Genomic DNA, 27,262 nt, shown 5'->3' on the forward strand with positions numbered 1-27,262 from the left:
TGGTAATTATTTGCGTAACTAGATCTATTTATCTATGACACTTACTGGAAGCAAAGTTTACCTGCTGATGTCAATCTGCCTCAATCAAATAATTATTAAAAACAAATGGTATTTGAAAATATTTGCCACAATTAGCATATAGTAGAGGCCTCCCTGTTTCTTTTAGATAGTGCAGGCTCCATTTTAACAGTATTTAAAGTTTGTGGACAATATCATGGTCTTAATTTGCTATGACTTTGCATACTATTTACCACATTAGTCTTAAAATTTGTTTTTAAATATATTATTGTTAGTTGTTTCTGTTCCACCCTAATATATGATTGTTATAGACCTAAGACAAGGCAACCACATCGCCAACAAGTCTCACCTACTTATAGTGTTACAAAATGGTACCAATTTTGTAACATTTTAACTTCATTTTTATCGTTCCATCTAAAGGAATATATTTTGTATACCAATGTGTGAAAATGCATAAACATGCTGCATGTTGTTTTAGTTGTGAGTGCTGCTAACATGTGAATGATGTTTGTGTGTGAATATCTATTCATATTCTTAAGAAAGTAAGGAAAAACAGAAAGTTATTATTTGTAAAATCAAATAGACAAACATGAGAAATATCTTAATAATGGCTTTTATTTTTATGAAAAGCCATATAAGTTTTAGTCTATTTCTGTTTAGAATATCTTTAAGAGTTTAAGGTAATTTTAGATTTAAAATTATCATGCCAAACCAGCCAAGGATTTATAGAAATGTCAAAACCTTTATTATCCCAGAAAATAATCTTTAATATCACAAAATCTTATTGATTTATTCTAGGAACAAATTTTAAAATATAATTGTTTTATAGTAACTCTACTATAATGATATGCTATAGTAAAACACTGTACCATTCTAAACATACTTAACTCTTCTCCCATTTGAGTTGTTCTTTTGGTTATGACATAGAAATTAACAAAAATTCAACAGGTTGTTTTTGTAATGTTGGATAATATAGTTGTTAAAGATTTCCAGAAAACAAAAGTTATATCAAAATGAGAAAAATAAAATAATTAAACAAAATCCCAAAACCCTTTACTTGAAGTACTTGATCTGGCTTAACAATGCCTACATAGTGTCAGATCAACATATCATGCCTAGCTACTCTGGTTATATGTGGCTAGTTTTACTTTTTCATTGAAACATTTTTGGCATACACAAACACACACACACACACACACACACACATATATATATATATATGTACTTGAGCTCAAGGCAACTTTGGGGTTAAAATTTTTATTTGAAACAAATTAATCAAAGATTACATTAATAGCATTAAAACCTTTATTACCCCAGCAAATACTCCTTAATATTACAAAATCATGTTGATTTGGTACATCTGGATAATTTGTTGATTATATATGTGTATATATGTTTGTGTGTGTGGTTGCAAGGATTTTTAGGTAAATGAATTGAAATATCAGTCTTTTGAAACATTTTGGCTTAAGACTAAATAAGTTGAAGAAAACAATGGCATTTTCTTCCTAAATCAGACTCTTCACCAGCATATTGAAACACCGCTTTTCTCTTGGAAATATGCTTATTTAATAGTAAGATTTTGTCCTTTTCCCTAAGCATATGCTCTCTTTTCAAAATTAAATGCCTGATATACATCACAAAAAGAGGAACTTAAATGAAGTTTAAGCAAGATTTAAAACTTTCCCTAAAGTATTGGGCTTTCAAACATTAATTTTAGGATACTGAAAGGGCTAAAAGAGCAGCACTGGGCGGAAATGACAGGCATAGTGTTCTGAGTCTAAGATTTTACTAAGTAGGTAATACCTGGGATTGGCTGTGGCAATTTCAAAATGAAAGGGACAGTTTATAATTTTTTGAAGTTATGATTCATCATAAAGCATTTGAAATTAGAAGCAAAAGTATTAGCTTTATTATTTTTTAAAATTTTGTCTATGGAAATATCGTATAATGTTTTAAATAATTGCAACAAGAGAACTTGGTGTAATTGACATGTATGGTCATTTCACCCACTGTATGAAACAGGTTTTCAGCGAAACAATTGGATTCTGCTAGTACTTTTGTTTCATGTGATGGGACAATACATCTTCCTTGCTCTCTGTCACAACACTAATAACTAATAATGAAACGTCTTTTTAAACATTCCAGTTCAGCTCTCTTGAATTCATGAATCAAGTGACATAATGTGATTATTTGCCACTTTTAGAGCTTTCATTCAACCCCTGGACAGATCATTTTCAATTCACCATCTTTTGTTTGTGTTGCAACATTCTGCATCTCTTGACACTTCTGCAGAATACCTGTTACAATGTTTGTCTCTTCACCTCTTCCATACCCCAGTGTTCACACCTCCAGGAATTATCATGTTACAAGTAAACAAATATGTTCTATCTACCAGTTTGCAAAAGTGGGCAAAACAAGTTTTTTTACCACTACTCAACATACACTGTAAATACATCTCATGCATGCTTATTAAGTTTTAATTGAAGCATTAAATCTGAGACTATGTTACTAGCGAATTCAAGGACACTTTAATTCCTTATATACTTTGTTTGACAAACAAACCTGCTGTTGTTCTTTGTATTACACAGACATTGATGACTCACTATAACCACTTAGAGATTTTACCAGCTCAAATAAAAAAGGAAAAAGTGAAAAAAATTTAATTAGATTTTAAAATGTCAGATCAGACTAGTAAATATATAACCCTTCCTCCCAAAAAAGTCATTTTCAGAAGTGGGATTATTTCTGTTGGAGACTATGGATAGTTTGACCTGGTATCAGTTTCTGGGCATGGACTACACATATAAAAATTCTTCCCTTACCTAATATGGAATCAGACTGAAGACAGCTGGTTAGAAATTCAGTGCACCAAGAATTTCCACCAGTGGCTTTCAGTTCAGTTAATTAGATCTGTGCTTTAGGTCAGGTAAAGTCAGGTATGAGAAAGTGGTCTAAGCAGTACACATGGTCAAATCACCATTGCTAATATCACTAGGTGGGGCCTAGCATTGGAGAGCCTCGACAGTAACTAAAATAGAGAGGATACTACAACTCTAAAAATATGTTTGTACTGAGACTAATTTCCATGAAGCTAAAACCTGGAATGTTACAGGATCTACAGCAGGCAATTTATTATTATAATTCAGAGCCAAAGAAAGTTGATATCCTAAATTGTAGACTGGACCCTCGTCCAGCTAAATTTCATCACCAAATTATCAAATGAAACAGATGCATATCACTTTACCTGCTTCTCCTCCTTCCAATCCTTCCCACTCTTCCCTTAGCCTACTACTCTTAAGTTGATAACCTCTTTTTCTTTTCTTTCATTATTATGTTACACACACACACACACATACACACAAAGCACATATGGACATGCATTTTCCCCAGTATGCTAGATGTAAATAGCATCCTTGGATGTTTAGTGTACGAATAGCATTGTGCTAGATTCTAATATATCATCATTATGATATAAATTTAGACTTATATGCAATACCTTCTATCTGCCAAATGTAAATATATGTCTATTATGATGTATGCATGCGAAATAAATGGTGATTTAAAAAGGCTTTCAGAATGGTGTTAAGTTTAAATAAGAAATGTTCTTAAAAGCTATAAAATATATAGTAACATGTTAGTAAAAGTCTCCATGTATAAATGTACCTTTTCTTAACAATAAAAGGGAGTGCCATATGTCAACTTTTCTACTTTACCATTTGTTTCCTCAGGGACAAGAAAACCAAAATTCTAAATAATGATGCAACTCTTTTTTTCTAATTGTAATTTATTTTGCCTATAAATTATCAGAAATGTATGACTATGCATCCTGCTAAGCTTTGTTTGTTAAGGATATTCAGTGTATTACAGATATTTAGCATGTTAGATGCAGTGTACAGAAAATATTCAAAAGGCTTCATGTGTGAATGCCAGGCCCTTAAGCATTGGTTTCAAGAACAGATGTTAAGTGTTTGTGTGAACTTCCTGTCCTGCCTTCAGCATTTAGTAAAACTCCAGGTTCTACTCAAAGGCTTCTTGTAGCATAACTTAAAATGTTGTGGTCCTAGACAACACGTCTGTCAGTCAAAGAAGAACCATCTCATATCTGCCAGTCAAAGAAGGACTTCATGGAAGAGGGCATTTCCATGTCAGTTTGCACTCAGCCTACTTAAAATTATACCATGCATCAAGCACAAATGCATACATTCCTTCTGTTTTTACTTACATGTTCTTGTGAAGCTGTTCATATTATTGAACATTATTGAATTATTGTTGCAATTATTGAGCTTGGTGACCACTACAAAGGTCCTGATGAGAATAACTTTCCCACGAGTATTAGCTATGAACAGTGCTCATCTTACTCACCAAGGAAAACATTAATTCTCCTTAACACCTAGTCCCTGCCAGTCACAGAACACTTGAACTAATTAAAGCATTCTTCAAGTATGTGGTGAGGCATGACCAGACCCTCCTGACCACAGCAGAGTGGTCTGTAAAGCTAAGTGAGGTGGGAGGAAAGATAATTACCATCAATATCCTCCCACATAGGAAACAGGAAACTTATCATCTCTCTGTGGCATGATTGATGTAATATGTCCGTTTTCATACTTATTCTTATATGTCAGGATGTTGTCTAGGAAAAGGTGTCTAGACAGAATGGAAAAGAGCCTTTTTCAGTGCATCTTGTAATAGTTGTAAAATGGGTATTAAAATAGCTGATCTAGTTACTGCATAGTAGAAACTTCTTAAGGGTTATTTCTTGAGGTGGAGCGTTTCAATGTTTTCTAAAGAAGTTCTTTACATATGAATGAACACTGTGAAATCTAGGTCCACCAAAGTCTTTTGACAAGTCTGTCCTTACTATGCATAATAGTCAGAGCTATAGTGAGCAAAGATTTGAAGCAGTCAAATCAGTTTCATCCATAGAAATGCTGCAACACAACTTTCTCAAACCATAAAACTATGATCACTATGTACTGTATGGTTTCATCAGAAGTGTTGGTCAAACTATAGCCACAACACTAGGCTTTGTATGCAACTTTTCACTGCTCACCACTTGGAAACATGCAGGTCTTGCTTCAGCAGTCAGAACCAGTACCTCTGGAGGTCCTTTGTGTGCTGTCATGAGATGTCCCATAGATTAAGTCATTACAAAACTGTGAGCATGTTACAGGCAAGAGAACAATGCCTATGAAGATGAAAACTGCAATAACTTCACATCCACCATCTATTAAACCCCACTAAATTCCAGACATTGACTTTGATCTCCCATTTAAGCTTCTTATGCTCATTCGAAAGGATTTTATCACGGTCTTAGTTGAAGATAAGACTGTGATTGTAGTCAAACATGGGATTCAAACACATCTTCATTTCTCTGAGTCAGTGTTTTCAAAATAGTTGAGATGCTTACTTCTCTTTTCACAGAGAGCCCAGCTATCTAGAAATGCATCTTTCTTCCTGGGTATTTTTATCACATTCCAAGCCCAGCTTGGCAAATTTGTCACCTTTTGTGTCTAACATTATTGTACAGTTTACATGATATATTTGAATTTAGAATTATTTCCTGAATTTTCCACAGCTAAAAGTAATAACTTCTCAAATAAATTATATGTTGTATTTTCTAGTTCTTTCTTTTACATCCTTTAGAAAACTATGAGTTCTTCCAAAGCAGACTCAACATCTAATAGTCTACAAACTAAGCTAAGTTTGATCAGTACATATAGTTAATTCAGCTAGTAAATTCCCTAAAATATTAAGAAAATAAGCAAAAATAAAAACTCAAGATACTTCATTAAAATATTTTTTGAAATTCCTTTTAAACTTTCCAAATTTTCTAACAACATTGCAATACCAAAGACACAATCTCATGACCAATACTTTGTGGAAACTGAGAAGCATTCACCCCTATTGGGTGGGTCCTCTGCAACATTTGGCACAGTTTTTGTAGTGCTTTTTCTTTTATTAGTGCCTATTTTAAAAATTAAAGTGTAATTATTTTATCCTTTCATTTTCTTCCCTCTGATCCTTCCCATGTACTTCTCTTGCATTTCAACTTCACAGGCTCTGGACACTCGCGTGCGTGCGTGCGTGCATGTGTGCATGCGTGTGTGTCTCTGTGTGTGTGTGTAAATCTATAATCTTCTCTGATGTGTCCCCCAACCTAAGGCTGGAGATTGCCTTATAGAATCACAATAAGACTGTCATCTCCATGGTATGTTTCCACCAAAGATATAAAATGAAGAATTCAGTGGGAGACTGAGTTTGCTACTAGACTGAGAGGCTACATAGGCTCTGTATAAGGGCTTACTGTATGTTCTTAATACATTTATTTGATCTTAAATATTTCTCTTTAAAAGTAAAAATATGCCAAAATATTTAATATGTTATACCCTTCTTTTCTACCTGGCTATCTTCCCTAAGTATTTTAACTACTAACCCTGAGAGGAATTGGTGAAGTTGGAATAGAGCTAAGATATTCCTATCCCTCACCTTTCCTGCATCAGTTTACTCCTCCACCAAATCTATTTTGTTTAAATACTTGCAAACAAGTCTTGAATACGTGCTGCAGTGGTTGAAATGGAATGTGGGGCTACTCTCACACCGCTCATCATTGAACATCTGTTGCACTTTCCCTCCATAAGGGAAATTGTAAGCAGTAGAAGCTTATAGCTCTGAGCCCCTGATATCAACTCCCTTTGAAGAAATCATCAGCACGAGGGTTAATGGAAGAGGCCCAAGTACTTTATGAGACTGGTTAATAGAATCTTGAATGATAGCTGTAAATATTGCCTTTCTGGAGACTTTACCCCAAGAAATAAGAATGCTCACTGTCTAGAGAAACTGACCTGTGGCATATCAAATATAATGACTTAGTAGAACAGTAAAAGGCACCACCTTGGTCTGTCACACTGCTCTTAAGAGAGCACAGTTCTGAGCAGTGCTTTAGGAAGGCTGTGCTCACCATCCAGCTTGCAAACCCAGCAAAGAATTTCCTGGGGAGAGGAGATAGCTCAGTCAGTGAAATGCCTCCTGTAGCACCAGACAAGAGAAACTAGTTCTAACAGCCACAGAAAAAGCTGCATGTTCCAGCATGCATCTGTAGGGCTAGGATTAGGCAGGTACAGACAGAAGGAAGTCTGGGGCTTGCTAGCCTCACAAGCTATCCGAATCAGCAAACTCTAGGTTCAGTCAAGGAATCCGTCTCAAAAAGTAAGTTAAAGGGTGATTAAGGAAGAAACTTGAAGTTGAGCTCTGTCTTTTCTGGAGAAAATTGTTGCATCCTTTCCACAAGGGACCCTTTGAGCCACTTCATCCATAGAGTGACTTCGGCACATAACACTGTCCCCCTGGACACTGGTGCCGTTACACACACAACTGAGTTTTGTTGAGAATTCAAATCCGATGCTTCTGCAGGCCACACTCTGTAAAAAGATGCAGCTTGATACTAGTGTTTCTGGGCAGAACATGAAACAGTTTTCTCCTGAATGATTTGGGCCTGACAAGTGCCTTCCCTTACCCTGGCACCTTGTTTCTCTATATGTTTGCTAGTTTAGCTGCACAAAGAAACACATTTTGGAAAGGAAAAAAAAGATAAATAGATTTTGCCAGGTTGGCTTTGAACCTATCTTTCACACCACTGTGAAGTGTGCTGCCAGGATGTGAGCTATGTAGTTAGAAGCAGCAGATGGAAAAGCATTTTTGAGGGGCTTTTTGATGGTTCTGAATCTATGCAGCATTTACACACCAAAGCATGCTGGTTCATCTGTTATATATTTAGGGATATTCAAACTGTGAACATTTGTCATCTTTAAAGAGTACAAAAGTATCTGGAGACTGACTGACTTACTAAATAGACACAGTAAATTGATCAATAATTAGGTTGACATCCCTTACCCCTGGCCTCTCACTTCCAATGAGCTACTCAACTCCTGGCCCCCATTCTGTATTGCCTGGCAAAAGCCGTATGTGGGGCCACGAACATCCTTTGAAGTGAAAAAAAAGTGTCACAGCATCAAAAGAAAAATATCTTCCCGCATGCATGTGTGCATGTGCATGCAAGTGGTGTGAGAGAGAGAGAGAGACAGAGACACAGAGAGACAGAGAGAAACAGAGAGAGAGCACTTTCTATTAAAATGTGGAACAATAAGATATTCAATGTCATTCTACAATTCATTGAAATGTTAGAATGCCCCCTACCTAATATCCTAAAAGATGGACACAGATGGCAATGACCAGGTGAAAAGCAATGATCTTAAGTTACTAATTTATTTCTCAGTGACATGTGTCTTGTCCAGCAAAGAGCAATGAGACTAAAACAAAAGCTAACAGCGGAATCCTGAAGTAAATAACGAGTACACAGAGTGGCACTAAATTGCATCCAGAATCTATGGCATCCAAATTAATGGCTGTCATTCTCTGGAAGCCTGCATCAGCCATCTATGTTTATTATTTACCCTGTACCTATCTTTAATTTTGGTTGCCCCAAACTGGCAATTTCAAAGGAAGAGGTCATGGTTAATAACAGGTAAGCAGCCATTTATGGTAACCAAAATCAATGTTGTAATATGAGGAGTGGTTGGAAGACGGAGTTATTCTCTGACTTGTTCTCCAAATTCTGAAACCCCAAGATTATTTAAGAGTGTCTCAAAACAAACCTCGGACCCGTGTCAAGCTCACAGTGTGGTGACCCCCAAGTGCTATGGAGGACACAGAGAGAAGGAAGATGTACAAGCCCACAGACAGGCAAACCAAACCCCACAAAACACGACTAAAGCAAATCACAACATATTCCCAGGGCAAACACATCGAGTCCTTAATCTCCAAGGTAAAGTGCATTTCTTACCACTTCATTCATTGCCCAGGTTTACCACACTTCACATCCAGAGCTGTGAATGAGTAACTTGTGCATTGAAAACACATTGTTTAAAACCTGGTTATTTTTACCATTCCACTTAGGCTGTTTTAGAACATTGGCAATGAAACACAACTATAGGTTTCACTGACTTTGTAGCCTACACTTCAAAGGATGGCTAGTCAATACTCCATATTTTGTCCTAAATGAGTTACCATATCGAAAGTACCACACACAGCCCGAGGCCCAGAAGAGACAGTCCGCAGGTATCAGTCTCCACTCCTTTCACATAGATATCGAAGACTCAAGCAAAGCTGTCTTGCCTGGCACATATTAGAGGCTCAAGAGACAGCAATTTCCTTCTTCCTGCCCTTTCCCTTATAGTTAAACAAAAACATAAAAACCATGACATTTTAAAAATGTGAAACTCATAAATTTGAAAGAACATTCTCTGGACCCAAAAATAATAAAAAAAAATGCTATCTTCTATCTAAAAATAATGTTTGTGAAACTGATTTGCATTTCAAATTTTGGCAGTACACCTACAGAGGGTGTCTCTGGCTCAGAATGCGCCCTGGCAAGAGGTGCTGAGGACATGAACTAAGGTGGTGGCAGGAGATTGGAGACAACTGGCTAGAGGAGGTGGGATAGCAGAATTGTCAGGCCTCAAGCTCTGTTGACAGAACTGGTCCCTCCCAGCGCCAGCCCTTGCTAACTGCGAGTCAAGTACTGTCTTACGTTCCAATTTGTGAAATAAAGAGAAAAATTTCCCAACTTCTCGGGTGGATGTGAGGAGTAAGTGAGACAATGCACACCAAGGACTTAGCACAATTTCTGACATGTTTGTGCAACAAACCAAAGTTGGCCCCTACTAATTGACACAGCTTACCCCGGTGCACATCCTGTGAAGTCTGTGTCCTGCTACTAAATCCACTTAGGTCCCTATTCATACTGAAATGCATTACTAATAAAATGCGGTCTTTGTAGAGATGGACTTGGCTGTCTTATAGGAAATGACACAAATGTTTTTAATTCTCAGACTATCAACCATGGAACCTGAAAAATCTGACATTTTGTTTTCATGTCTCATCTTACCTAGGGACATGGAATCCTAGAGTTCATGTGTCCTTCAGAGACATGGAAGTCAAACTGAGAACATTCAACTTGTGTCAAATATTTAATTGAAAATTTATATTTGAGAAATAAAATATACCCCAAAGTTAGACTTCAACTGAAGTATTTTGATTATTTTCATTTTAATTCAGCCTTAGTATGTCTATATGAGAATGAACTTGTACCTTTAAAGAGATTTCCCTGATATTGTTATCTAGACATAAGATATCACATAGGCATCTTAGTCCTGAAGAAATATTTGTGTGTTTTAGATTTTAAACCAATAGCTGCATTGTTTGGCTATGACTGCTGGTGATCTTATAGTTAAATTTTGTATTCAAGTATAGTCGAAAATAATTAGAGTAAATAAATTTGTTTTTTTACCATTTTATAATGATTTTTCAGACTTTGTATTCAAATAGCTGAAGAATTTTGTAGAGAGTTGGTACAAAATAGATAGTCAAGAAGTATTGACAGTAATAGTTAATCATCTGAAGAAAAGTTTAAAATGAAATAATTGAAATAATTCAAAACCCTATTGACTAAAGACAACCTTTATTTCTATTCTGTTTTATATGTGCTCATAGTTATAACAGGAAATTTTATTCATATATATTTATCATTTAAATTAATATCCAGTGACATGGAAATTATATTGGAAATGACATCTGGAATATGAATTCATTTTGGTAGTTGTATAGCATTGTGCTATATCTTTAGAAATTAAACCAACTTTATATTGACCATATGATTTCTGGTCATTTCAAAGGAAATTCATTTATATTGTTAACATGTAATTACTAAGTAATATTTTTAAGATGTATTGGATTTAAGGCCTAAATCCCAGTCTAACGAATAGGAGGATTAAACACTTAACTGCAATTACTGGGGATATGTGATCACTCAGTAGAGGAGGGAGAGGCTCTTGCTTCCCACCATGAAATGTGAGAGTTGGTGCATGTTGATGCTGATGGGACAGCCGCTAAGGCTCTGCTCATGTCTTCTTTTATTTTATTATAAAAGATTATTTTACATGCTAGCTCCAGTTATCCTCCCTCCCCTTCTCCCATTCCTCCTTCCTCCCCCCATTCCACCCCCAACCACTCCTCCAAGGGATTAAGGCCTTACTTGGGAAGTCAACAAAGTCTGGTATACCAAGTTGAGGCAGGACCAAGCCCCTCCCCATGTATTTTAACTGCCTTATGCTCATTCTCTTGGATAGTCAAATAATCTGATTTTTCCATTCTAATATTTACAGTGGTTGTTTAAATTTTTATGGCTTCTACTCTTCCTTTCTCTGTGTTGAATGTTTTCATGTATTCTTTTTTAATCAAGAGCACATAAAAGGGAAGACTATTTTAATGTTGAAGCAGCATTTATAATGTAGATTATTAGCTTTCTATAATTTTTCTTTATCTCATAAAACAAATGCTCATTTTGAGTACAGAGGAATTATTATAACTCACAAATATTCTAATTTTGTCAGTTATCATGACAGAGACTAAGCTGATAATCCTGCTCTTTTCTCTCATTTTGTCCTTGATGTGTGGACTATCTGTAGTGGAGGACTGGGTTCCATCTTATAATCTTTGATGGAGATTTTTATTTTATATTCAACTGTTTAATCTGCAGTTTCTTATTATTTTCTTCCTCATATTCTTAACCTATTAATGTTTTTCAAATAGCAAGACATCTAGACTTATAATGAAAAGTCCCTTTCCTTATATCTTGCAAGTGTTCTTGGTTAGTCTCAGAGTGTTCTTTGTCAAGGCTTTTTAAAAGAAGCTCCCAAGGCAAGGATAGTTTCAACATTCTCAATGGCAACTAATATGTCCAGGTTCCACTATATATGTAATATACATACATACATATATACATGTGTAAAGTTAATAACAAATTATTCTTTTCACATTTTGCTGCTGGTGTTTTTCATAGTTTTTCTTGGTAAATTCATTTTCTTTCCCTTTGACTTCGTGTGTCATAATAAAAGTCCTTACGGTGAAGATCTTGCTTATGGTTTTTTTTTATTTTTTGGTTTTTTGAGACAGGGTTTCTCTGTATTGTTTGGGAGGCTGTCCTGGAACTTTCTCTATAGACCAGGCTGGCCTCGAACTCACAGCGATCCTCCTACCTCTGCCTCCCGAGTGCTTGGACTAAAGAAATGCACCACCATCTTATCTGCTTTAATAAACTGTGTAATTTCCTTATTGATTTTCTAAATAATCTCAAATTAAAAATCTAATCTCTGTTTTACTTAATAATATCTAAACCCATGTATACTTGTATGCATTTATAAAGTCATGCCTAATATATTTAGTGTTTATTTGTCTATGTTTTGCATACAAGTTTTAGCACTTTTATATATGTATCATCAACTTCCAGTTCTGTATTATTGTAGACAATAAACCTAATGATGGAATTTTTACTTTATTTTATAATCACCTATTTATTTATTATTAAGTTTATGTGTATGCATATATGTATATTCATTTGTGTACATATACATATATAATAGCATATGATACACAATATATGTATAATATATATAATAGAGAAAGATATGTTTACAGTAAATAGTTCCATTCTTCCAAGTCCTTTATACAAAATGTGTAGTGTCTTTAGTAATATGGTCTTGCTTTCAAGTTCTAGGAGACAATTACAATCCTAGGAGGCAATAGCAATAGCCTATATCACCTCATGTATATAATACAAAATATGTATGTATATGTATATATATATGTTTTAAACAATATCATAAAGTAATGCTTCCCTATTTGCATTTTTCAATTATCCTTAGTGTTATTTATCTTTCCTTCTCCGGTCTTCCTCAAAACTAGCCCCATTTTGGCAATTTTGCAAACCTCCATTTTTGCAAATATTTTAAAGATGATGAAAGATATTTCCATCTTATTAGTAATCTCAAATTTTATTAACAGTTCCTACTTTGTTGAATTTGTGGGTAAAACAAGAAATTACAAAGCTGTTGTGGTGGCTGACCACTCCACACATGTCTCTGTCATGGTTTCTTCTTTCTTCACACACCTCTTCTACTCTGAGTTCCTCAGCCATTCCCTGTTCCTGCCTGGTTCTGTTTGTGATCAACTTGCTTCTGCTTGCATCTGAGACTGTGCTTGTCCACAGTTAAGACACTATCTAAAATATTCTTCCTTCTACCTTCTGGCAGTCACACCTAACTAGCCCTTACCTTCTCTTTCACTGTGTTTACTGATGCTAAACAAACCTTTGTCTGGCTACATCTTAGTGACTCTGAGCTGAACCTTGCTGAAAGAGAAGGTAAGGGCAAAGCCACACATTTTTAAATAGCAAGACTGAACTTTGAAAAAAACCAAGCATAGCTTCAGAGCCTGTGTTTTTAGTAAAAATGCTACACCATCTTTTATTTGATGAATGGTTGCAACTTTCCGATTTGGCAGTGAGTTATCATACTCCAACACACTTGGCAAACAGGCATGCAAACACATACCTCACTCACATTTAAACGACACTACACAACTTTTTCTCTTTCTATGACAATCACGGCAACAAATAGTCACTCAATTCCAAGCTGTTCCTGTTATAGTGGACATAGTAAATCCAGCCAAAGAAAAATTAATTCCAGCCATTTCCCCCAAAGTCAAGTTAACACCAGAAGCTGACATTACAACTGCTAGATGGCTTCAAGTGAAGACATTAGTTTTATATAAAATAAAATTTGACTTTTATATTTTCACCTTTTATTGGACTAAAACCAAAATGTCATCTTTTCTGAAGTTTTAAGAGTGAACTTTGTGTTGGCTTCCCATCCTTTCTGTTCATACAATTCTTCGGTCCTTGGGTTTTTCCAGGATAACAACTGAATTATCAAAATACTAAAAGGAATTCTTTCCCATCCTAGCACACCCATAGAAGAAACCTGTTGTTTTTAATTATTGTTTCCAGTATTATTTATAAATCATTATTTAGGGAATAGTTAATCAAATACTCCCATGTATAATAAAACTTAATACCCTTCAATTATAACAAAACAAACACTAACAAAGTTTTAGCTGAGTAGAAACTTTTTAAACATTGTAAGTTTAGTGAGCTCATGCCCACCCAACTCTTAACTCGCTAAAGCATACTTGCTAAGTACTGCCTTTAGGACTTACAGGACATTTTAAGGAAATGCGTAGAATACTTACCAATATCATCACACTGTTTTGCTCCAAGAGTTCTGTATGTATAAATGTATCTAACCATTACAGCAATATAAGAGGTGCCCACTGTTCCCCTTTTAAGCAGTAGGAAAATGGAGAAGTAGAGTGATTGAATGACTTGTCCGAATTCTGTTTGGAAGCAATAGAGGGGACTCACACAGGCAACCCCCATGTCTGTGCTTTCGCCACTGTACTCTACCGTATTTCAGAAACTATCCATGCTTCCGCCTGGAAAAATGATACATAAACAATTCTCCAAATGGAATACCAAATCAAACTATATATAGTGTGAGAACTGATACAAGCACAAATATAGCTGGAATCAAAATGCATAGCCCTGAAAGAATCTATGCATCACCCATACATATGCATGTTGATCTGTATAAAGTCATATTTTGAGAGTTTTCTACAAAGCTGTTTTACTTTTTAATGAAGTTTATAGTTCTAAATCACAGAATCATAGGCAACTATAATAAATAACACAGAGAGCCTTTATTCTATTCACTCCATTGTAACCAACAGTAACTAATGAACTATAAATTATGAGTACATACATACAAAGAAAAGGAGGAGAATACAGACCATCATTTACTACAGGATCTTTTTTGTTATACACTGTCTCTATTCTCACTTTGCCTTACTCTCTGTCCTTAACTCTTATCCATTTATCTGTTTTTAAATGTTGTATGAAGCAAATATTCAGAAGTTAGTATCCATGAATACTTCCCTGATGGGGAAGTCCTGTGTGTATGTCAATAAAGCACTGTTGGCCAATAGGGAAGCAAAATGGGTGGGACTAGGAGTTGAGGAGGATTCTGGGAAAGAGAAACAAAGGGAGTCATCTTGTAGATAACATAGAAGTAAGAGATCCGGACCATTTCTCCGGTAAGAGAAATACTTAGATGGGTTAAGTACTTAAGTCAGAGATAGCCAGTAAGAATTAAGCAAATCACCAACAGCTTCATAAATAATATAGACTCCTGTGTGTTATTTGGGGACTACAATTGTGGCAGAGCCAAAGCAGCTGGCAGGGAAAAACCAAAGCGGCTGGTGGAGGAAAACTACATGTTACACTTCCCCTAGTGTTTCTCAGTCCAAAGAGTTGCCCACTGATCTTCTTGGGTCTAAACATCACTGTGACATCATGCACATCATGTTAGAAACAACAACAGAAAGAAGATATAAGCAGTGGCTTCCTTTTCATTCCTCTATATCACCATCCTTTTTATGGTTTTGACAGTTTTATCATGTATAAATGTGAATCACAGTTTTATATTTCAGGTTCAAGTCTTAATACATTTTCCTTCTTGTTTACATGGTCTTTTTTCAGACAAGGAAGCATAAAGGATACAGAAATATCTAATGGAAGTTCATCTAAGCATACAAGAACCTTGATTACTAATGAGTTCTGTGTACTTCTAACTAATAGTCTTCAATAAATGTAAGCCAACTTACTTATCACATACAATCTAACCATATACTATGCATATAAAACTAAGAGAGTGGATAGTGTTCACTGTGTGTATTGGAGCCATATGTAACTGTTTTATACTTCACTGCCTTTCTGAAACATGTATAATTGAAATTATATTCTATTCTATAGAAATATTCTATTCTATAGAATTATATTCTATAAAAATATCATGAATCATTTTCCTTATTCTATTCCTAAAGATCTGTTTAGCTGGAAGAAAAGAGGCAGCTACATGGAGTCTTTGAATATAGTTCCCTGTCTCTTCCTTTCTCTCTTCTGTCTCACTGTTTTCTGTGTGTGTATATGTATGTGTGTGCATGAGTGTATGTGTTTTGGGTGTGTGTTTGTGTGTATGTGTAAGTTTGGTAGTATGTGTGAGTTTGGTGTGTGTGTGTATGTGTGTGTGTATGTGTGTGTGTGTATGTGTGTGTGTGTGAGAGAGAAAGAGAGAGAGAGCGAGAGAGAGAGAGAGAGAGAGAGAGAGAGAAAGAAAGAGAGAGGAGGGAGAGGAGGGGAGAGGGAGAAAGAGAGTTTCATAGTCTATATGTGTGTGTTTGTGTGTGTGTATATATGTTTGGTGTGTGTATGAGTTTGGTGTATGTGTGCTTTTTCAGAACTTTCAGTCTATTATATTCTAAATACTCTTGAAAATCTTTGGTAGGACCAAGTGTTAGGCTTATTTACTAAAACAAGAATGTTAGTGCATCTCTGAGTTCAAACCCATCCTGGCCTACAGAGTGAGTTCCAGGACAGTCAGGAATACACAGGGAAATTTTGTATTGAAATGAAAAAAAAGACAAAAACAACAACAAAAATAGTGGCTCTTGTCATTTCAAATGATTTAATTTTAAAAAAATCAATCATGGTGTACCCTGCTTCTTGGAAAAAAAAACAAAAGCAAACAAGCAAGAATGTTTCAGATATTTTGAGAAGCTAGTAATAACAAGAATCACCTTGATTCTCAAATGTTATTTTTCACAACTTAACTTTCTGAAAGATGTTAATGAGTTATGTTTCATTGACAGTAGATAAGTGATATCGTGTGCAGGGTAGTGCTAAGCTATGCAGGCAGACGTGACAAGCAAATGTGACCACTCTGAATTTGTTTATGTTCAGGATAAAACCATCCGCACACTCTTCATTTTCATTGCTATTTGAACAACTTAATTTTACACTGGAATTTTTTCCTGAATTTCTTTTTTCTAACTTTTAGCTCTGTGCTTTACAGATATAGTTTCTTCAGATGGACCTATGACAAGGGGTTTTGGAAAAGCCTAAAAAGATGTATTTATCAGACAACAAGCTCAACAAAAGCGCATCATGGTAACTCAACACCCTCCTGTGATCAGCTGGCTGTAGCTTCACAGAGCCCACCTCCCACCTTGGCAAAAGTATTTGGAACATCTGCATGGCATTAAAGCAGAGAGTAAATGCTTCCTCTTCTCTTCAAAGGAACTTTGAGTGTGTATATGGTGTTGGTGGGGTGTTTGTTGTTTCTTTGGCCTATGTAATATGAAGGTAGTCATTTGAAATGTATACAGACAATACTTTCTTTAAATCTGGATGTCGGCATACGGCGATTTTGCTAATTTGTTAGTTTCCTTCTTTTGCCTTGATATTTCAATAATTATTTTTGTGTGCTAACTGGAAGAAACGTCATTTTCTTTTTATCTAAGCCTTAGCTCTTATCAAGTAGATTATCTATCACTCAAGTTTCAAAACCTTAGTGGGTACATTTGATTAAAGTTCTTCTAAGTCTTCCCATGCACCCTTCATCTTTATTCCTGTTTGAACAACCTAATTTTATACTTGAGTTTCTATTTTTCTGACTTTTGGTCTGTAATAAGTGCTCTGTAAAAATATACAAATGGAAGAACTTCCATGTGACTGGGTTCACATATCTGTCTCAGGAAACAGGTGAGATCAGGTCTCTTGGAGATTATCAAACACGATTCTTAAGCCAATTAGAATTAGGTAGTAGCCTTTCAGATGAAAACAATTGAAGGAACAAGGTCCTTAGGGTTGTCTTTGTGGGTAAAGGTCCCTGATCCTAAGACTGATAATCCTTTAATCCCAAGGACTCTCTCTCTAAAGAGAGAACCAACTCCTTCACAGTCTTCAGACCTTGACATACACACGGTAATACACATGTGCTCCACCCCTATGGGCACAACACCAAAAAATAAAATGCAGAATTTAAAAAATTTAGGAAGATTATAAGTTATGTAGTTTTCAATCCTGGCAAGTTCCTCATTTGCTTAATTTTACTAGACCGGGCAGTGGTCAGACACAAATCACATATAATGCAAAAATTCTTTGCCTCAGTATCAAACATAACACATATTATACAGGATATTTGAGGTGCTCTAATAGCCCACCCTAGCATGGAGAACCTTGTCTAGAGGCAAAGTTAGCTTAGAAAATGTAAAGTATAAAATGTGAGTGTGTGTGTGTGTGTGTGTGTGTGTGTGTGTACAGGAGTGCACACACATGTGCAGATGCATCTACCCACTGAAATGTATCTCATTGGAAATGGTTTGAATAGACTAATTTCTAGATTTCAGTTTACTTGTTTAACTATTAAGTGGCATCATACTTGCCTGTAATGAAGCTATCTGTATTATGAATGGCATAATTATCATAATTCTCAGTTTTAAAAGCCTGAGAGTCTTTTTTCCCCTTTGTGAAAATTAAAACAGTTACTTCACTCCATGCTCTGTTGAGATGACTGACAATTGATGAAAACATATCAAGCTCCCACAAATAATTTTAATTTCCATCCAAAATAAAAATGTGTTAATTCCTCATGTCTATAGCAAAAATATTTTCATAATGATACTGTTTACACAGATTTAATCAGTGGCGTCACTGGGGTACAGCAAAAACAACAATGTGACCTGCTGAGATCTCGCAGCAGATTGCACTTTACAAGCAAGGCAGGAAGAGCCACTGACATGCACAGCTCTCGCCCCAACAGGTAATTAATCAGACCCAAAGAGGTCTTCATAAGAGGCACAAAATTCAGCTGTGCATCCCATAAATCTGAAGGATCCTCTATTTTCTAAAGAGGAAAGGTGACCCAAGGTGTCGAATCCGGTGTAGTACCTATCTTGTACATATATAAAGAGGAAAGGTGACCCAAGTTGTGGAATCCGGTGTAGTACCTATCTTGTACATATACAAAGAGGAAAGGTGACCCAAGGTGTCGAATCCGGTGTAGTACCTATCTTGTACATATATAAAGAGGAAAGGTGACCCAAGGTGTGGAATCCGGTGCAGTACCTATCTTGTACATTTACCTTCAAATACCACTGGGTGCTTGCTTAGCCCCAGTCTCTCTGGAAAGGTTTTGAACACAAATTTTCACACTATGGCAGTATCCCAGAATTACTAAAATGTCACTGTACTGCTTTCTGTGCAAAGTCAGTGAGCGGCTGCCTTTTGTGAGTTTCTATACCTGTATAATTAATTTTGTTTCTTCTCTATTGCATCTATAGAGCAGAAGGTTATAAAATGTAAATGTATTTTAAGAATTTTTTTGGAAGTATAAAACATAGTTATCAGCTCAGTTCAACTTCTAACCAGCTTCATCAAATGGAAAACATATCTGAACCCCTTCATTATGGGACTCTGACCACAGTAGCCTTGCAAGCTGTCCACTTTGACAAGAAAAAAAGAAGAAAAAGAAAGGAAGAAAAAACAAAGAAAGAAAACATTCCTTGTCAAATTGTTTGTTTTACCCATTTTTAGAATAATGGGTTTGATTTTCATTTTTCTCCTTTTCCTGCATAACTCCTTTATCGATAGCATCCACTTTGAAATAATTGGCAGCTGTAGACCTAGAGAGACACTGATGAACAAAAAGGAAGGAGCATTCGAGAATAGGGCTGCTGGTTGGAGTCGGTGCATGGAGTACCCTAGTCAAGTAATCCACCACCCCTGATACTTTGCTGCAGCATCTATATGTGGTTGTTTACAGACAGCCCTGCCTCCAATGGCTTAAGACCTAAAGGTAGGCATACTGGTGCTCTCATGCATATGCAACAAGAGTTGGAGAGAAACAGAACAATTTGATAATATAAGCTGCCCCACTTTTGTTTATAAGTGAATTCTGGAACCTGTCATGGAGTGGAATATCATAACATAGATTATGTTTTTGCAGAGAAAGTGTGCAGGAGTTTTACATTTTTAACCAAGGAACATATCACAGTAACCATAGCCATGACAAAAATAGACTATAAACTAAAAATGTAACAGCTACAAGCCACTTTTAGGATGAAAGCAATTTACTTATGCCTCAAGTCCTAAATTCACACTGCACACTCAATAGGGAAGAGAGTGAGACATTGCCTGGTGCTTCCAGCTCTCCCCAGTCATAAGGTCACTAATCAGATGCAAGTCCCACCTCTCAGTGTGTAAATTTAGCGCATAGAACTGGGTAATGCTCAAGGTTCCCAATAGTTACAACCTGTTGCAAACACTGAAACTGTCTTTTAAGAACTGCCTACTGGAGAAATGGTTCAGTTGGTAACATTTATATTGTGGGCCATCAGGGCCTGAGCTCAGATGCCCAGCGCACATGTAAAATCCATGAATAATACTACTATACTACAACCCAAGCACTGGGGAGGGCACGGATCCTAGAGCCTTGCTAGTCAGTCAGTCTAGCCAAATTGGTGAGACTCTGGTTCCTTGAGAGACATTGTCCCAATATAACAGGTAAAGAATGAATATTGAGAACTCACATGGCATTGACTTCCATCCTCCTACAAATGCCTATAAACACGCATGCACCACACCCATATTTATGTACACATATGAAAGAGCATGTACATACACAAAGAAAAATGTCTCCGTCTACAGTATGCATCAGTTTTCTGTTGAATTTCTAGCAGTTGTGTTTATTTTCTTAACATAGGGAGGAACTGAACGGAATCCAGAGCAATTGAAAAAGAGCGAATGCCTGAGCTGGTGCTTTCTCTTTGTCTTGATCACTTTTTCTCCAGGAAACAGAGATGGGTGGCGATGGCAGTGGGAGTTCAAACTTCAGTAATGTTCCTTCATGCACTGCAACAAGAGGCCCATCCCATGCATTCTCATCGCATTCTCGCAGCTCCATGAATGTGCTCTCAACCTCATGTTTGTCTTGAAAATGAAGGGGTGAGAGGCAGGGCTGGAGAGAGAGCTTAATAGGTAAAGTATTTTTTGTTCAAGCATGTGAACCTGAATTCAATACCCAGGGTCCATGTCAATAAGGCTAGGCCTGGTAGCATTCACTTGTAACCCCTGTACTGGGGAGTCAGAGACAAGTGGTTCCCCAGGACTCACTGGCCAGTCACTGGCTTACTTAGACTATTGCTTCAAAATAAAGAGGACAGTGCCTGAGGAACAACACCCAATATCTTCTGTTTCCCATATGACACACACATATACAGACACATGCATACACACATACTTGCACACATGTACACACATGTATACAACACAAACACATGTACACACACACACCAATGATTCTGAGCCAGGATATACCCCCATTTTACCTGTCCAAGAAATATTTTAAGAAAGTATATTTAAAAAATGAACCTGATGGTTACTGTTTTTAGACATACCACCTACTTTTCTTGTTATTGTTATTAATAGTGATTTAAGAAGAAAGACCTTCTTTACTTCATCATTATCCCTGCTATGAAGACACCTTACTTCATTCAAAGCTACAGTAATTGTTAAATTCTGAACATGCAGTGTTAACCAAAAGACAATAGAGCTGGAAAGTAATTTCTATGTTAATTTTCTTATCAAATATTTTCTTGAGTGACTAAGAGTCATTACCATGTAGGATTATTAAGTTGACACAATGTGGGTTGCTCCAACTGATGCTTTTATGAGAAGCATATTCCAAATAAGGTCGTTAATAATCTTAAGTGTAAACTACAGGACATTAACCACCAAGTACTAGACCCTTTTGTGCCTGGACTCTGAGTTAATGATGATATCCATGAGACAGCCTGCTAAACATCTGCTTAAGGCTAAATTTATCCTGCATGTGGGCCAGTGAACTTGCAAGTACCAAGGTGCCGAACCAACTTAGCTTGCATTAAACATACTATTCAGTATTTTCTGTGGGACAAATGATTCTGAATTCCACCCAGTATCAGTATCTTTATGTTCCATGTATTGCTGTTCCCTCTCTCTTATGTTTCACTGTTCTTATGTTTCAAGTCTTCAAACTGAAGTAAGGTCACAGGACAAGCCATTTGCACTCCCAGAATAATTGCAACTTGGGCGTCTGTTCACAGTTAAACTTGGAAGGAATATTTTCCTAAAGTGCATTTATACTTAATGTGGCAATACCAGATGCAAAACTAAAATGAAATTATGTAGTTGATAACAAAGAATGCCTTCACTCATGAATATAAATAATTGGAATTTTAAAAATTTATAATATCAAATATTTCCATAAATTACCTTCAATTATTAGAATTTTATAATATATGAAGCACATTGAAATTACAAGATCTTAAAATGGTATTCACTTCCATAAAACATTTTAGTTTGACTAACCGTTTTTTAATTCCCTTTGTTTCTTTCTTATAGTTTTCAATGGGTATTTTATTATTTCTTACTCTTTCTTCCATGTGTAGAAAACAACATAACAACATAATTTTCCCCTATTTATGTGATACATGATGGTGATGCTTGTTGTATAAGGTATGATACAAATAAACAGCATGTAGGCATAATTCCATGAGTTAGTTGGAATATATGTGACATTTAAGGTAAAGACAAAACTTTTCTAGTGGATCAAATAGCTTAGCCAAAGCTTCATTAGACTGAATGTCTTATTTAACTATATATTCCCAGTTTCTTAATGCTCAGCATCTTCCATCCACAGTACAATTTTTCTGGGGTCAGAGGAGCCCAGAACATCAAGAAGTGGGGGCAAAAGCATAGAGTGCATCCATAAATGAGCACTTGCTACATGTATGGAGCTTCTTTGTGTGGTCAGACTAATTTAACACAACCTCTAGATGGTTTCCTGCAGCTGAAGAGAATTTTAGCTTCCATTCATTATGAGATAACCCCAAGTCCCTGAAGGAAGATGAACAAAAGTTGTCTGAAATAGGATAGACCATACTAAGCCATATGAAATACAGTATAAACCACACATATCACCTGTTTTTTAAAAACAAATGTCTGAGTGCCACCATGTGAAGACATATGCCAGCATTGACCCAGACCTGGTGATGCTGTCATGTAGAATTAATACCTAAATTTACAAATATGGAGAATGAGAGCCATGGTATGGCACAGTGAGGGAGGTAATCACAGGTTGAGTTTAACACCATCCATAGCTAAGGTTAATGAAAACTGGGATAATGCGGGGATAATCCCAAGTAGAGCTCAATACCCATCAGGAACTGAGGAGTTATTGGTACTTGATGGCCTCTGGAAAAGAAAGTGTTAGATTTCTTCAGTGTTGTGGCCCAGAGTGAGTTTCCCATGCTTGGTTGATAGAGCTCCACACTAATGTATATAGATGAAGCACTGATTGAACTCAGTGAATTCTTAAGAAGTAGGAGGAGAAGACGAAATGGAGTTGCTGTGGGAATGTGATAGAGGGGTTCTATGAGAAATAGGAGGGATTGGATTAGATACAATATAAACATATTACATCCCTGTATGAGCTTACCAAAGAATACTATTTATAGCCTTTTGTAAATTATCAAAACTGAGTATGATTATTGAGCATACCATACTCTATAGACATTGCCTAAGGTGCAAGAAAGTGAATTTCTGTCGTGTATCTCTTCAGAGAGTAGGCTATTGTTCAAGCAAGGTGTTGAGCAGAGCAGAGAATCTCCTCAGATAACACAGCCTCTTAGAACCCAGGCAGTGACTCAGCCCTTGCTCCCCAAGAGCCACGGCAGCACTCCATTGAGAACCCAAGTTCTGTAGACTGCAGATCTTGGAGAAAAGGGAATAAAACTCCAAATGAATGATAGATTTTAGCCCAAGGACAAATACAGAAACTGTTCTTGACTCATTCATGAATGCATGAAACTGGAACATGATAAAGATATTTTTAAGATTGCCTTTAATATTCTAATCAAAGCAAAAGCATAAGGTGACCGAAATAGATGTAGAAAGGAATGGATGACTCACACACGCTATCATTTGATGTCTTACATTTCCCTATGCATCTCTTCTTGGAGGCTCAGGATGGTGTAGAAGCAGTAAGCGTGAAACCCATGTGTGTACTGAGAATTCCTATCAGATAGTTATCAGTGACAACTAGGAGTGAGAGGGTGAAACTGGGTGTATTAAGGCTCCTCCCAAACGGAAGAGCAGATGAGGGGCAGTTGAGCTGCATCCACACTCAGAGTGACAGAAAGCAAGTGCAGTTTCCATAAGGACATCGATATAGGATCTTAAACACAATTTGAGAACAGATTGAGGACAAAACATAAATATTGTTTCCTCCACATTACCTGTATTATAATAGCTTCTATTACTCAGATTTAAACATTTTTTATTTGTATGGGTGTTTTGCCTGGATGTGTATCTGTGTACTACATACATGCATTGCCCTGGAGGCCAGAGGAGGGCATGCGATATCCTTAGACTGGAGTTTTAGATGGTTGTGAGCCACCATGTGGGTGCTAGGAATTGAACCTGATTCCTCTGGAAGAACAGCCAGTGCCCTTAAGTCATATCTCTATGCCCTCAACCAGAATTTTAGTGAGTAAAGTGAGTAAAAGGGGCTTCCCATAATTCTGAATGTGTACAGCCTTCTGAGGCACATACCATAAATTGAATGATTAGCATGCTTCAGCTCCCTCTATCCCAAAAAAAGAATTATTAGAAAATATTTTAAATATTGTTCACCAAAGCAAGAAAGCCATATTTCACATATGTGATCAACTCTGGTGCCTGGTCATTTTTGTGCATTGCCCCGTTCTTCTTAGAGAATATTTAAAAGAAAAACATTAAAATTAAATTCTGCTGGATGAAGGCAAGAGAATTAAGACATAAGAAAAAATAGAAAAAAATCCACAGGTTATACTCTAAAGCCTCTAAGCCCTGAATGGCATTTGGTTAACTGCAAAGGCATGACATCACATTTGTAAGGAGCATCATACACACAGAACAATATAGGATGCATTAATCACTTTCTTTCTCTACCACAATACTTCTCAGCTCATTTGCATTTGATTTGACTAGAACACTACTTAGATGTCCTTCTCATATTCCTTGTGACTCGTGAACCTTCCTAAAGATATTTAATCTTTTCAAAACAAGGCTGTGCATGTTGTGACTCTGAGCACAGAAGTTAAGTTGGATTCCATGTTTTGTTACTTTGCATCCATTTTAAAACTGATGCTATTGGTTAGATTGTCTTTTACTGTACCTAACTCTAAAACTGTAAGCATAGCACTTAATTAAAGAGTAATAGTGATGCATGCTGTTGCAGACAAAAGGAAGTGACTATGAATGGCTATCCTTGGGAGAAGGATGTTTATAATGGATAGACAGTGAGGTGGTGAATCTGGCCAGAATATATAATAAGCATCTATGGAACTGTCAATGAATAAATTCATTTTTATAAAGAAAACCACAGTGTAAACTACTGAATCATTAAAAAATTATTTGCTAATTTTTAGAAGGACTTCAACAATTCCTATTTGACAGCTACACATATATTCTAACACAAGGCTATTATTTCTCTTTTATTTTGTCAAATGCAAAATTATTCCCACAGCATTGGTGGGGACGAGGTGGAGAGGGAGCATCTTTAAACTCATTCTACCCCTTAACAACTTAACAGGGAAATTAAATGCACATCTGTAAATAAATGCATCATTAGATTCTCATCAATTTGTAAGCTTCACTTGATGTATGGCTAAAATAATCCCGCAAGGAGGACTAGGGAAGTGTTTGGTTCCAAGCACATACCAAATAGATGAAGAGAGGGGATTGATGGGTGGGGGCTGGTTATTTAATCGACACATTCCACAGATGCTAGAAATACCTTTACTACAATTTAGGATGAGAGACTATTTTGCACACGCAGCTACCAGTGCATTCATTAACAGAGGAGCACTCTGGACATATTAAAGGAGCACAGTAAACAACTAATGATGCACTTGAGCAGTAACAGGTTGTCATTAGACCAGCATCTGCTCTCATCAGAGTTAATTATTCAGTTGCTTTGTTTTCCAAGTAGGTGTCTGGTAAAATTTAGCAGAATCTTAATTAAAACACATTTCCAAACTCCTTAGATGCTCATCTCATCTAAAGAAATCAGAACACTTTCCACCATAAACATCAAGCTTCAGTTGAGCTATGTAATGGAAGAAGGAACTCAGCCAATACAACTGGTTAGGTATTAACTATTGGTATGCCCTAGCATGCAGAGAAGCACCTTGAGAAGCAACTGGCTTTTTCCTCAGAATGCTAAGTCAGATAGCAGGGAAGGTAATAAGCTTAATTTTCTGTAACATAGCAACTGAAGTGCAGTATATATGCTTGTGACACTAAAAATATGACACTAAAGTGAATATCTGTTTTAAGCCCAAATTCCTTATTTAGAACTCAAACTATATTATATATAAGCCAGGCATGACAACACATACCTGTAATCCCAGCACTCAGAAGGCAGTCCAGGGAAGCCAGAACTACATAGTGGGCCCATGTATCAAATCATATGCACACACACACTTATGCATATTAACTTCAATATTTTAAAAATGTCAAAAATGTAATATTTTCTAAAATATCCCTTAGCATATGGTCACACCAGGGGTGTTTCTAGCTAAATTCCTAGTATCTTTAGAAGAACATCAAATATTTGTAATGCTAATATGCCATAGATGTACTCATAGCTTGTATATACTCCATATGAAAAGAGTAGTATCATATTAGTATAAATATTAATAGAATAAAATACTTTCTAATTCCATGGCTTTTTTCATTTTCTAATATAAAAATAATCAAAACTAATCATCACTTTTGACCAATGATTTAATGCTTGGAAAAGAGATAGCTGATACGAATGAAATAAGATAGAAAGGGAAGGTGGGAAGGAGGGAAAGAGGAAGAAAGAGTAACAGGGGAAGAAAATGGAAATTCTTCATGACAGAAAATAGAGTACAGCTAAAAAGTGCTACCAGCTCCTACCTCAAACTTTGGGCACAATGAATTATTTCTGAATCCTCAGTATCTATGACACTGCATGGAGGGTAAATGACAAGCACTATGAGAAGAGATTCATTGTATGAATAGTTTAATATTGACTTTATTATGCTATCATGTCCCATGATACTTGAACCCAGCACTGCATTGCGGAGAGGGAACACATACAATTACTTAGTTTCATCCATCATGAATGTCAAGTTGTTAGCTCCTTCACTGAGTGGTGTCCTCTTGAACAGGTATATTGCATCTTATAGGGTTTTTTTGTTAGTTTTTTAGATACAAAGGTAAAAATGATATTTTTAAGAGTAAGTAATTTGGTCATTAATAAAAATATTTACAGTCGATATATTCCATGAACTCAAAAGGAGATTATATATAAACTTCTCCTGCCTCTCCTCAGCCTACTATGCAAAT

Source organism: Mesocricetus auratus, unplaced genomic scaffold, assembly GCF_017639785.1.
Source record: "Mesocricetus auratus isolate SY011 unplaced genomic scaffold, BCM_Maur_2.0 Super-Scaffold_100010, whole genome shotgun sequence".
NCBI classification, from domain to species: Eukaryota; Metazoa; Chordata; class Mammalia; order Rodentia; family Cricetidae; genus Mesocricetus; species Mesocricetus auratus.